Source organism: Aquarana catesbeiana, linkage group LG03, assembly GCF_042186555.1.
Source record: "Aquarana catesbeiana isolate 2022-GZ linkage group LG03, ASM4218655v1, whole genome shotgun sequence".
In the NCBI taxonomy this organism is placed as follows: domain Eukaryota; kingdom Metazoa; phylum Chordata; class Amphibia; order Anura; family Ranidae; genus Aquarana; species Aquarana catesbeiana.
This window is the reverse complement of record NC_133326.1, coordinates 134,967,225-134,980,132: the sequence shown is the minus strand read 5'-3', so window position 1 is coordinate 134,980,132 and position 12,908 is coordinate 134,967,225.

The window sequence follows — 12,908 nt, the reverse complement described above, 5'->3', positions numbered from 1 at the left end:
TAACAATCCCATGCCCATGAAAAATGCACTTGTTGCCATTTGGAGCCATCTGATTGGTGCAGTGCAGAGCTCTGCCTCGGATCAGGCAGCAGGTCTGGGTACACACCTGTATAGTGATATCATGGCACACATCAAGCATGGCCTTTATTTACATGCCCCACTGCCGGATCTGAGGCCAGCCACAGCAGTTCACTATTCAGCTGGCTCTACGACTCACTTGGGCGGTTCAGAGGCTGCAAAAAGTGATTTTTTTCTAATTAAAAGCCTTTTCCTGACAGCTGCCTGTCACACCAAGCACTAAGGTGCAAAGGTGTGTGTAAGGGGACAATGATGGAAGGTGACACTCTGGGGGCTCTGCCATAGGGTGGCACGCTGGGGATCTCTGCCGTAAGGTGTCACTCTGTGGACTGTGATTCATAGGGAGAATGTTGGGACTCTAATGTAAGGGAGGACTCTGATGTGAGCACGGCGCTCATCCTGACTGCTGTAGTCGATATGTTGTTTTGTTTGTTACTTACTCCTGGCGTGACGGCCATCTGTAAGCCCGGGGGCCCCATAATCTTCTATTGCCCGGGGGCCCCATGAGTTGTCAATCCACCCCTGGAAGAGTGGAAGGAAGTGTGGAAGGAAGGGTTGACAGTGATGGCCTGATCTCAGTCTGGTCTGACAAAAAACGCAGTCTGTCGTAGTACCACAGCCTGGGGACATAAACATCATCTGCTGCTGCTCCTGATCTCATGGAAACCTGGACCTTCTTGCGCTCCCTATTATATGTGCTCCTCAGGCCACCAGTTTTGGCCTTCAAATAGTTGATGTTTGCCGTCGGGATCTGCGGCTTCACCAATTCCAGCAACTGATCCAGTGCTGCCTGCCTCTTTCTTTTATTAGTATAAAAGGGATGTTTCACCTGCCACAGACAGGGCAGCTCTCTGTACATATCAATGAATTGGGGGAGGAAGTCGTGATCATTGAATCGATCAATTTTCTCTCCAAGATACAACACAAGACAAACCCTAATGTCAGGATAAACTCTCCTAATCTTGTCCCAATAGAGGCCTCAATCTTCCAGCAGTATAGACCCCAAATTCAAATTGTACCTTTGTTATCACAATCGGCACTTATGCTACTCCATCCACCGCTCACAGATCGAACGTATGACTCACGCGCGTTATGCTTTATATACACTGCGCATGCGTGAAACTCCACCCGCCCCTGACCTTCTTTCTAGTCTATTCCCCACCCCTTCTCTTTCAGCGCAGTGGGAGAGCACATGGCGAAGAAAGTGCAAGTGCATGCAGAGGAGAGCAGCAATGAGGAGGATGACGAAAGCCCGGAGCCACAAACGTCCTGATCCAGGAGATTTAAGGCCTCTAATATGTCCTTTGTAGAGATGGTGGAGATGGTGGACATCTTGAAGAGGGCCGACTATGACGGGAAGCATGGACCTTACACAAACCCAAATGTGAGAAAGGCCAAGATCATGGCTAAAGTTGTGAAAAGTCTGCAGAAGAATTTTGGGGTACGGCGATCCAAGGATCAACTGAGGAAACAATGGTCAGACCTCAAATTGAGGGAGCACGATCAGTACAGAAGAATCAAGAGAGTGCTGCAAAAAAGTATTTTGTCGTGTGTTCCTGTTATTATTATTACGTTCGTGCTGCTCCATGTGCTTTTCTTTACTGTTGTACAGTTTAAAATGGCAAGTTTCATGTTTGTGGGCACAGTAATCGTTCATAGCAAACATCGTTCGTTCGCCCACTAATATGACGTTTTTGGCAGATGCAGGTTAACTACATTTGTTCATGCCTATTTGTATTAAAAGAAGTTTATAACATTGTTGTCTAGATGGGTTTGTAACTAGAATGAAATGCAAACTTGATTCAGTGTAAGGAGAGGACACTCAGCAGCTGTTTATACATCTGGACGCAGGAGCACTAGTGTGGGACACCAGAACAAACTTTTTAGGGTGTCCCACACAGGTGCTCCAGTGGATACTAGGGGTCTCTCCATCTGTGAAACTTGCACAAGAAGGTAATTATTCCAGCTTTCTAAAGGCAAAAAAAATGTTTTCAGCTTTGAACTCTGCAAAAACAGACAATTGTACGACACTTCAACAATGTTTCATATTCCTATTTCTGGCCTCAAATATCTGTGTGCTAAGTATACCTATTTTTTAATTCACATAGGGGAGAAAAGACTTGGACGTCTGAGGTCACCAGGGACCCCCAACCTCCGAAGGAAGGGGAACTTACAACACCACAACCTGAGGATGTGGAGGAAGGAGAGGTTTATGAAGTGGGTGAAGTGGGCGAAATAGTGACCACAACAGGTGAGTGTCTGAGACCACAGCTTCAGGTAATAGATGTATGCCTGCATATTTATAATACATGGTGTGTTTTTTTTTATTTTAGGTGATGTGGATGTTGTGGAAGAAGAATCTCATTTCATAAGTGCAAGTGCACATGTCCTCATCGGGGAGATCATCAATGATGTGGAAAAAAGACTCAAAAACATCATTGATGTTTTAGGCAGAACCTAAAACACCCCAAAATTCTTCTAGTTTGTTTGTATTTTTATTATGTTCATACATTTTATATATTTTTTTAGAAAGACAAATAAAAACTCAAGTGTGTTTCTTTAGTGCTACGTTTGTGCTGTTTTGTGCTGTAAAAATTTACATTTGTGCTGCTTTTATTTTTAAGATATTAGCAATTGTTTTTTTTCAGACTATGACATCACCTAGCCCCCCTACAACGCCCAAATGACACAAAACTGGTCTCGTTGGTTAGTGCTACATTTGTGCTGTTTTGCACTGCTAAAATTTCCTTTCTATCTTTTATCGTTTTCACGTTATTAATGATTTATTAAAGGTCACCAAAGGTCAGTCAGCCCCTCTACAATGCCCAAATGACACGAAACTGGTCTCGTTGGTTAGTGATATGTTTGTGTTGGTTTGTGATGCTAAAATTTTTATTTGTGCTATTATGGTTTTTAAGTTATAACAGTTTATTTTTTTTCAAACCCCACTCACTTTGCCCCCCCTACAATCATCACAAATAAAAACTCAAGTGTGTTTCTTTAGTGCTACGTTTGTGCTGGTTTGTGCTGCTTAAATTTTTATTTGTGCTGTTATGGTTTTTAAGTTTGACTGTTTTTTTAAACCCCACCCACTTTGCCCCACCCCTACAATCAGCACAAATGAAAACTAAAGTGTGTTTCTTTAGTGCTACGTTGGTCCTGTTTAGATTTTCATTCTATCTTTTATTGTTTTTGCGTTATTAATAATTTTCCAAAAGGTCACCAAAGGTCACTGAGCCCCCCTACAACACCCAAAAGACACAAAATTGGGCTGGTTGATTAGTGCCTCATTTGTGCTGGTTTGTGCTGCTAAAATTTGTATTTGTGCTGTTATGGTTTTTTGGTTATTACAGCTTGTTTATATTTGATAACACCCCACCCACTTTGCACCCCATGTTATTAAATCTTAAAAACAAACATACTATTTTTTAGTGCTACCTTTGTGCTTTTTTGTGTCATAAAAATAAAAATTTGTGCTGCTTTTATTTTTAAGATAATAGCAATTTGTTTTTTCCAGACGATGACACCCCCCCCCTCCTGTCACGTACCTGGTTAGCGAGCTCCTGGTTAGAAAGCAGCCATGGGAGCACAGCGAGGTATGAGTGCCTGTGATCAGTCCAGTAGACTGCGTGGTGGCAGCAGGTGGATGTGGCAGCAGAACCGGCTGGTGGCAGATGAGCTGGCACTAGCTGTGTGAAGTTGGCACTACATGTTTGTAAAACCTGAATAAAAATATATTCGTTTGTGCCGCATTTGTGCCGCAAAAATGAGTGTTTGTGCTGCTTTGGTTTCGGAGATATTGTGCGTTATATTTGCTGAAACCCTGCCCACTTTGCACCCCATGTTGCTGAATTTTAAAAACAAACACACCATTCGTTTGTGCCACGTTTCTGCTGGTTTGTGCTGCAAAAATAAACTTTTGTGCCGCTTTGGTTTCGGACATATTGTGTGTTATAGCTGTGTGAAGTTGCCATGTTTGTAAAACCTGAATAATAATATACTATTCATTTGTGCAGCGTTTGTGCTGATTTGTGCCGCAAAAATGAGCGTTTGTGCCGGTTTGGTTTCTGAGATGTTAAACATTCAATTGAATGTAAGCCCCGCCCACTTTGCACCCCATGGTGCTGAATAAAAAAAAAAACACGCCATTCGTTTGTGCCGCATTTGTGCTGGTTTGTGCCGCAAAATTATACGTTTGTGCTGCTTTGATTTCGGAGATATTGTGCGTTATATTTGTTGAAACCCCACCCACTTTGCACCCCATGTTGCTGAATTTAAAAAACAAACATGCCATTCGTTTGTGCCGCGTTTCTGCTGGTTTTGTTATAGTTGCTAAACTTTTGTGCCACTTTGGTTTTGTTATAGTTGCTGAAACCCCGCGTCCAGAGCATCTCACAGCGCGGGTAGCAACTTAGATCCCCTGCGATTGCTGGACGAGATGCCAGACATGTACAGGCTGCTTTCCCAGCTCAGGGCGGAGGCGGCGTCCAGAGGAGCGGAGTGGCTGCAGGAGCAGCTCTCATCTGTCCTGCAAGATCGAGCCTCTGGGTCAGGGACAGGGGTGCAGGAGTCCATACGAGCTCAGAGGTCTTGGCCCCTGGAGCGCTTCTCTCTGGTCTCCTCCCCCAGAGCTCTGAGCCACATTGGGAGTCCCATGCGGGCCCCTTCAAGACTACCTGCAAAGCATTCGGCTGCGCCCGCAGGTGGTGCTCCTGGAAGGAATCCCCTTCGTCGGGGGCAGTGCTTCTGGGGGTGTCTGTGTCCCTCCCCAGCCTGCCTGGCATCAGGAACAGGCGGGCTCCTCCCCTGGCGATGAATCAGCAGGGGCAGAGCCTCAGCAGGGGAATCGTGCTGCTACGGCCCCCAGGCCCTTTACCTCCGTGGCCAGGGGCTCTCCCAGGACCAGCCAGCACCAGGTGATGTAGGAGGTGCGGAGGAGCAGCGGTGTGAGACCAGCAGTGAGCGCCCAGGGCTCTGGGCTCTCCGGTAAGGTGACCCGAAAATCGGTGGATGGAGCCGTGCAAGCAGGTGGGGCCAGCAGCCGCACGGATCCTCGGCATTCAGCGCCACTTCTCCTGGGGTGCTGGCGGAGAGAGGAGACGTGGAGATAATGAGAGATCGGAGGGCAAGTTGTCCGCTTCAGAGGGGGAGGAGTCGCATAGACGCCCTGAATCAATGGAGTCGGAACCTGCGGCTGGTGGAATCCTTCCTAGGCAGCCTGGTAAGTCTACTACTTCTTCTAACATGTCTGTGTTTTCTGCTGTTGGTGATAATGTGTGTCTAGGGGGAGGGCCCTCTCCCACACGGAGTTGGCAGCTCTGCAGTCTGATTTGCCCACGCTTTCTGCACCTTCTAGTGTGGGCCGTGAACACGCCACATCTAGGTCAGATGAGGGGTTGCAGGGGTTCCTTTTGGGTTTGAGGGAGCTGGTCCAGCTATTTGAACCAGAAACGAGTGCCCAAGCCATGCCATCGTCAGCGTGGATCCCGCCGGTGGGTGGGTCAGAGGTGACGAGGCTGGCTTTTGTGTCCAGGGTTGATCCCCCTGCGGCGGTGGTGCCCACCACAGTGGCAATCGTGGAGCCAGGCCAGTCTGCGGCGGGGCACAAGTTGGCGTTGAGGGACAAGGCATCAGGGGAGGCCGTTACCAAACAGGATTCAGTCAGATTGGCTGACTCTGCGAAATGTGAGTTTTACATTTGTTTTGAGGGGCCTTTGGGTGCGCACCTGAAGCCGGAATTCCGTGAAAAAATTTGGAAGGGTGAGTATGTGGGGATATTCTCTCTGCTACCCCTGGAAAAATTTTATCAGGATAGGGTCAAGCCAGAGGAGAGCAAAAAGGAGGATGAAGAAAAACGGCTGTATAGGCTTATCCCACGGACTTTCCCTAATTGGCTGCAGGCTTTTGCCATTATGGCAAGTGTAATTGGGGAGAAGAATCCGGAACACTGTTCGGCGCTCTTCTGTTATCTTGACGTCATCAGGGAGGCCTACAGGGTCTACAGGGAATCCGCATGGTTGAGGTATGACTAGCGCGGGCCCCTAATCAGTTTTTTCCAGGGGGGGCAGTGGCACATCTACCCCCGGACAACTGGCCGCAAAGAAAAGGGGTGTCTGCTAGCAGTATAATGAGGGCTCTGCAAGTTTGGGGGGGCTTGCCATTACCAGCACGAGTGCTCCAGCTGCAGAGGTTTGCATCCCTTGTCCTGCTGCTTCAAACAGGGGAAGGGCCGTGCGGGCGAGTCTGCTAACAAAAGGGATGACGTTAGTGAGGGTAGAAAGGATGCAGCCTTTCCTCGATAGATATCTGGATCGGGAGGCTGCTTGGTTGTTAGGGGTGGGTTTCTCCGAAGGCTTTCGCATACCTTGTTCCCTGGCCTCTGTTCCACCAGTGTCCCAGAACTTGCGTTCGGCCTTGCAACATCCAGCAGTGGTTTCTGAGAAATGGCGGAAGGAACTTGCGTTGGGCCGCATGGGTGGCCCTTTCCCCTCGCAGCCTTTAGCGAATTTGGTGATCTCGCCCCTGGGGGGTCGTGCCTAAGAAGGACCTTAAAGTGCGTTTTCACAGTGACAATCTTGGGGTGGTACAGGTCATCAACCATGTCACAACCTCGTCACCACCCGTGGTCCGACTTCTTCAGCACCTAGTGTTATGTTGTCTACAGTTAAATATTTTTCTTTATGCTGTTCACCTCCCAGGAGTTGAGAACGGCTTAGCTCATGCATTGTCTCGCTTTCAGTGGGACAGGTTCCAGGAGTTGGCACCAGCAGTGGAGCAACGCAGGGTTCCATGTCCCGAATGGCTGTGGAGTATTGCCTTGGGGTCGTCTCCGGATGGATCAGACGGTCAGTGCGTGACATGACGTGGGCAGCCTATAATAAATTATGGCAAGAGTGGTTGTCTTTGCTGCAGCAGGCTGTGGTGGAGCAAGAGGGCCCGAAGGTGAGGTTGCTGGTCCTTTACTTTGTCTCACGGAACCTTGATGAGGGGGTGTTGGTGTCAGTCGTGGAGTGCAAATTGGCAGGATTAGCATTTTTCTTCAAATTGCAGGGCTGTCATGATTTCACAAAAGATTTTTGGGTCTGACGGGCTCTAAAGGGGTATCGTAGGTCTCAGAAGCGCAAGGATTCCAGGCACCCTGTTTCTTTTGATATTCTGCTAAATGTTTTAGCCCAGTTGGTTTCCCTGCCCAGCCTACGAGGTCTCTTTGTTTAAAACGGCCTTCTCTCTGGCTTTTTTTGTAGCTTTTCAGATTAGCAAACTAGTCAGCCCTTCCAAGAGGGTCCATGGAGGTATGTTGGATCGGGAGGTCACGTGTGGGGAGGACAGGGTATCCCTGCTTTTGCGATGGTCCAAAATGGATCAGGCTGGCAGGGGCAGAAGGGTTCAGATTTTTGCTGTGCCGGCTTTGCCCTTGTGTCCGGTGGGTGCTGTCAGAGAGTTTTTCACAGTGTGCCCGGATTTGTTACATGAAGATGGGTCTCCCTTGTCCAGATTTCAATTCATATCCATTTTCCGTAAATGTTTAGGGGCATTGGGCATTCTGGAGGTGAAAGAATTCATCTTGCACTCATTCTGAATCGGGGCGGCCACGGAAGCCACCAGGTGTGGGTTGGATGACGAAGCGGCCAAGCGTATTGGTAGGTGGGAATCGAAAAGGTTCCAGCTATATGTTCTATATGTTCATCCTTATCTGTTGTCTGATTGGGGGGGTAGGTCATTTTGTGAGTGTTCTGTGTTGGTAAGCCTGTGTTTGCGTGCTTGTTTGGTGTTATTTGTGGTGTTGTTTCTTCTCTTCCAGGTGGTGTGATGGGCCTTGTCTGGATACTGGGCCACACCTATGTGTTTTGGGGGGCCAGGCGAGCAGATGTTAGGCCCAATGGTAGGCAACTAGGCATTTCTAGGCAGGAAGCTTGTGTCCGCTGGTTGGGGGTACCGGGCATGCTGTGGAGCAGAATGGTGCCGGAAGTGCATCGCTTTGCACTACTGCATAGACCGCCGAACGTTCTGGTGCTACGCATCGGTGGCAATGATTTAGGACTGAGGTCCATGTTGGACATCATTTGTGATGTCAAGTTTGATTTCCTGCGGCACCGCATGGCCTTCCCAGATATGCTAGTCATGTGGTCTGACATCATTGCTCAGACGACTTGGCATTTGGCTAGGTCGGTGGAGCGGCTCAATAAGGCCCGCAGGAAGGTCAACAGCGAGATAGGCAGATTTGTAGTAATGGGGGCCTGGTTATCTGGCATTTGGAACTGGAAACGGATACTTGGGGATACCTTTGGGGTGACGGGGTACACCTCAATGTGGTGGTAATTGATCTGTGGGCCCTGGGGTTGCAGGATGGTATTCAGAGAGCTTTGAGGGTGTGGAGGGGCACACAAGGGTAAGGTCTTCCCATTATGCGCTGTGGCGGAGGTTGGTCTTTGCTGGCGAATGAAGAAACCTCGGATAAGGAAGGATTCGGGACCCATCGGTGGTATAGGTCCCTCTGGTGTATTCCAGGTAACATGGTTTAGCTGGAATTGGTTAATGGGTGCACTGCAGTTAGTGGGTTATCTCTGAGCCAGTATGTCGGCTGGAGGCCTAGTATAGTAAAAGGTACCGCTGTGCATTCTTGAACATACGATAGTTTGGGGTTCCTGCAAAGACCAACGCGATTAGTGACTGATGGGTTTTTGGTTTGATAAATGTTTTTTACGGTTTATGTTCATTTAAGTTTATTTGTTAAGAAAGAGGCTCCTACAGCCATTTTTTTACTCCATTTATGGTGTGGTCTCCATTAATGCTATTTAATGGTACGGGTGGGATGGAGTATGGGGTTGGACTGGCAGTTATTGGCTAAGGATGGAACATCTGTTTTACAATGGTCATGCCTTTTCCAGGCTACAGTGTGAAGTGCAGTGCCCATTACAGTGGGAGGAGCATTACATTAAGGAAACCCAAGCTGAGTATAGGTTCTGTAAGTTCTGTATGTAAGATTTAATAAAGAGGTGTAAAGTCAGTGTGGTTTGGCAACATATAACGCACAATATCTCCGAAACCAAAGCGGCACAAAAATGTATTTTTGCGGCACAAACCAACACAAATGCGGCAAAAACGGATGGCTTGTTTGTTTTTAAAATTCAACAACATGGGTTGCAAAGTGGACGGGCTTTAAGCAACTATAACGCACAATATCTCCGAAACCAAAGCGGCACAAACGTTTATTTTTGCGGCACAAACCAGCACAAATGTGGCACAAACGAATGGCGTATTTGTTTTTAAAATTCAGCAACATGGGGTGCAAAGTGGGTGGGGCTTACATTCAATTGAATATCTAATATCTCAGAAACTGAACCGGCACAAAACGCTCATTTTTGCGGCACAAATCAGCACAAACGTGGCACAAACGAATAGTATATTTTTATTCAGGTTTTACAAACATGGGGTGCCAACTTCACACAGCTAGTGCCAGCTCATCTGCCACCAGCCGGTTCTGCTGCTACATCCACCTGCTGACTGCTGCCACAATGCAGTCTACTGGACTGATCACAGGCACTCATACCTCGCTGTGCTCCCATGGCTGCTGTCTAACCAGGAGCTCACTAACCAGGTACGTGGCAGGAGGGGGGGTGATGTCATCGTCTAGAAAAAACAAATTGCTATTATCTTAAAAATAAAAACAGCACACATTTTTATTTTTATGACATAAAAAAGCACAAAGGTAGCATTAACAAATAGTATGTTTGTTTTTAAGATTTAATAACATGGGGTGCAAAATGGGTGGGGTGTTATCAAATATAAACAAGCTGCTAAAAAACCATAACAGCACAAATACAAATGTTAGCAGCACAAAACAGCACAAATGAGGCACTAACCAACCAGCCCAATTTTGTGTCTTCTGGGTGTTGTAGGGGGGCTCAGTGACCTTTGGTGACCTTATATATAATAATAAAAATGAATAATAACGCAAAAACGATAAAAGATAGAACTAAAATGTACACAGCCCAAACATAGTACTAAAGAAACACACTTGAGTTTTTATTTGTGCTGATTGTAGGGGGGGGAAAGTGAGTGGGGTTTGAAAAAAAAATAAACTGTTATAACTTAAAAACCATAACAGCACAAATAAAAATTTTAGCATCACAAACCAGCACAAACGTAGCACTAACCAACGAGACCAGTTTCGTGTCATTTGGGTGCTGTAGGGGGGCTGAGCGACCTTTGGTGACCTTTAATAAATCATTAATAACGCAAAAACGATAAAGGATAGAACAGAAATTTTAGGAGCACAAAACAGCACAAACGTAGCACTAAAGAAACACACTTGAGTTTTTATTTGTGCTGATTGTAGGGTGGGCAAAGTGAGTGGGGTTTGAGAAAAAAAATAAACTGTTATAACTTAAAAACCATAACAGCACAAATAAAAATTTTAGCAGCACAAACCAGCACAAACGTAGCACTAACCAACGAGACCAATTTCGTGTCATTTGGGCGTTGTAGGGGGGCTGACTGACCTTTGGTGACCTTTAATAAATCATTAATAATGCGAACACGATAAAAGATAGAACGGAAATTTTAGCAGCACAAAACAGCACAAACGTAGCACTAACCAACTAGACCAGTTTTGTGTAACTTGGGCGTTGTAGGAGGGCTAAGTGACCTTTGGTGACCTTTAATAAATCATTAATAACGCAAAAACGATAAAAGATAGAACAGAATTTTTAGCAGCACAAAACAGCACAAACATAGCACTAACCAACGAGACCAGTTTTGTGTCATTTGGGCGTTTTAGGGGGGCTAGGTGATGTCATAGTCTGAAAAAACAATTGCTAATATCTTAAAAATAAAAGCAGCACAAATGTAAATTTTTACGGCACAAAACAGCACAAACGTAGCACTAAAGAAACACACTTGAACTTTTATTTGTGCTGATTGTAGGGGGGCCAGCTTCGCTGAGCTCACAGCGTGGGTTATTTACGAAAGGCAAATCCACTTTGCACTACAAGTGCATTCCAAGTGCACTTGGAAGTGCAGTGGCTGTAAATCTGAGGGGAAGATCTGAAATTAGGGGAAGCTCTGCTGATTTTATCATCCAATCATGTGCAAGCTAAAATGCTGTTTTTTTATTTTCCTTGCATGTCCCCCTCTGATTTACAGCGACTGCACTTCCAAGTGCATTTGCAGTGCACTTGTAGTGCAAAGTGGATTTGTCTTTCGTAAATAACCCCCACTGTGTCAACATGTGCTATCTGCCATCACAGGATATCAATGTATGAATTTTGGGGGTGCAACCCCTTCCTTGCAACTAAAGTAGATAAGAGGAAGGGGTTGCACCCCGAAACACGTCCATTGATCCTCCATGATGGAAGCTAGCACATGTTGACATTAGGCATGGGATCAGGAGGGAAATCCACATTTTGACTCCCAATTTGTGTGCATCTTCAAATTTTGGCTTTAACAGGGGTGCCATCACCCCATTTGATGAAGGCAATATCAACACAGTTTGGACATACTAATGTCTGATATTGCTTTCACTTTGTCAAAGTTGAACTTTGTAAGTTCCTGAGTTGTGTATTGTGACAGACCTAGCCGGGAAAGAGACTTTTGGAGGGGACTGTATGCTAGCCTCTTGCCGATCAATCGGGGGCCCTTGCATTTGGGGGAACGGTGCTCTTTGTGAGCTGTATGCCTGGGGATCCTTGAGGTGGTATTACTGTGGATTCGGGTCCTGGTCCCCCAGGACACACAGACTCTGGGGACCCTGGATTTGCCATATTGGAATAGTGGCTGATTCATAATGCTGGGACAGATACTGTTAGGAGATGCTGATGTAAATTCCAACACCTGTCTGTCTATTGTCTGCTAAAATGTGTATTGTAAATAAGTCTACTATGGGATCTAAGAGTCATTAGATCCCCATTGTTATTTGCGTTAATTAACTCTGCTATTGTGTGAAGAAGAGGCTATGTTGATTGTGATAATGTTGATTGGATTTTCTGAACTACAAGACGGCCAGTCTGGCCTAAAAGTCATGTCTGAGTCATCTAGGCTGTCTAAAGGGATTAGTTAATTAGCTCATGTTAATTGGGTTAATTAGGTTACAGCTGTATTGTTAGAGTAATATGAGCAGGAGGTCTGCACCTCCACTTTTAGTGTATAAAAGCCTGTATATTGCAATAAAGTGAGATTCCTGTTTGAACTTACATACAGCCTGCCTGGTGTTTGTTCTGAGCTATCACAATTGGACTAGAATGGCACAGAGCTGTAGTTCTAATCCTGGAGCATTGGATGACCGAGCAATCAGATGTTGCGATCTGCAGTCTGATTCAATAGCTGCAGAGGAGTGTCGGGAGAGTGGAACCGAGCGAGCAAAGGGGCTCGTTACATGTATGTTTATGGTTTTAAACATGTCTGTTAAACTCAAAAAAGGCTATTTGTACTGTCAAACCTAAAAATGTTATACAACAAATATGTTGGTTTGTTCAAAAACCCTTTTCTAACGCACATGTGAATGTGCTTTGAGTAAAATGTTTTCTACTCAACAAAGTGTGGCTTCTTCTTTCAATACTCAATACCAGTTTTTGGGGTAAGTTGGTGTTTACAGTGACAATGGGGGTTATTTACTAAAGGCAAATCCACTTTGCACTACAAGTGCACTTTCAGTGCTATTTCAGTGCACTTTCAAGTGCACTTGCAGTAGAAAGTGGATTTGCCTTTAGTAAATAACCCCCACAGTGCTCTAAAATTTGCCCCAATCGGGCCAGTTTGGGGACTCAAAACAATTACTTCATGGTGCTAAAAAGGATGTGTTTTTTTATTATTAATGCATTACATACATTAAC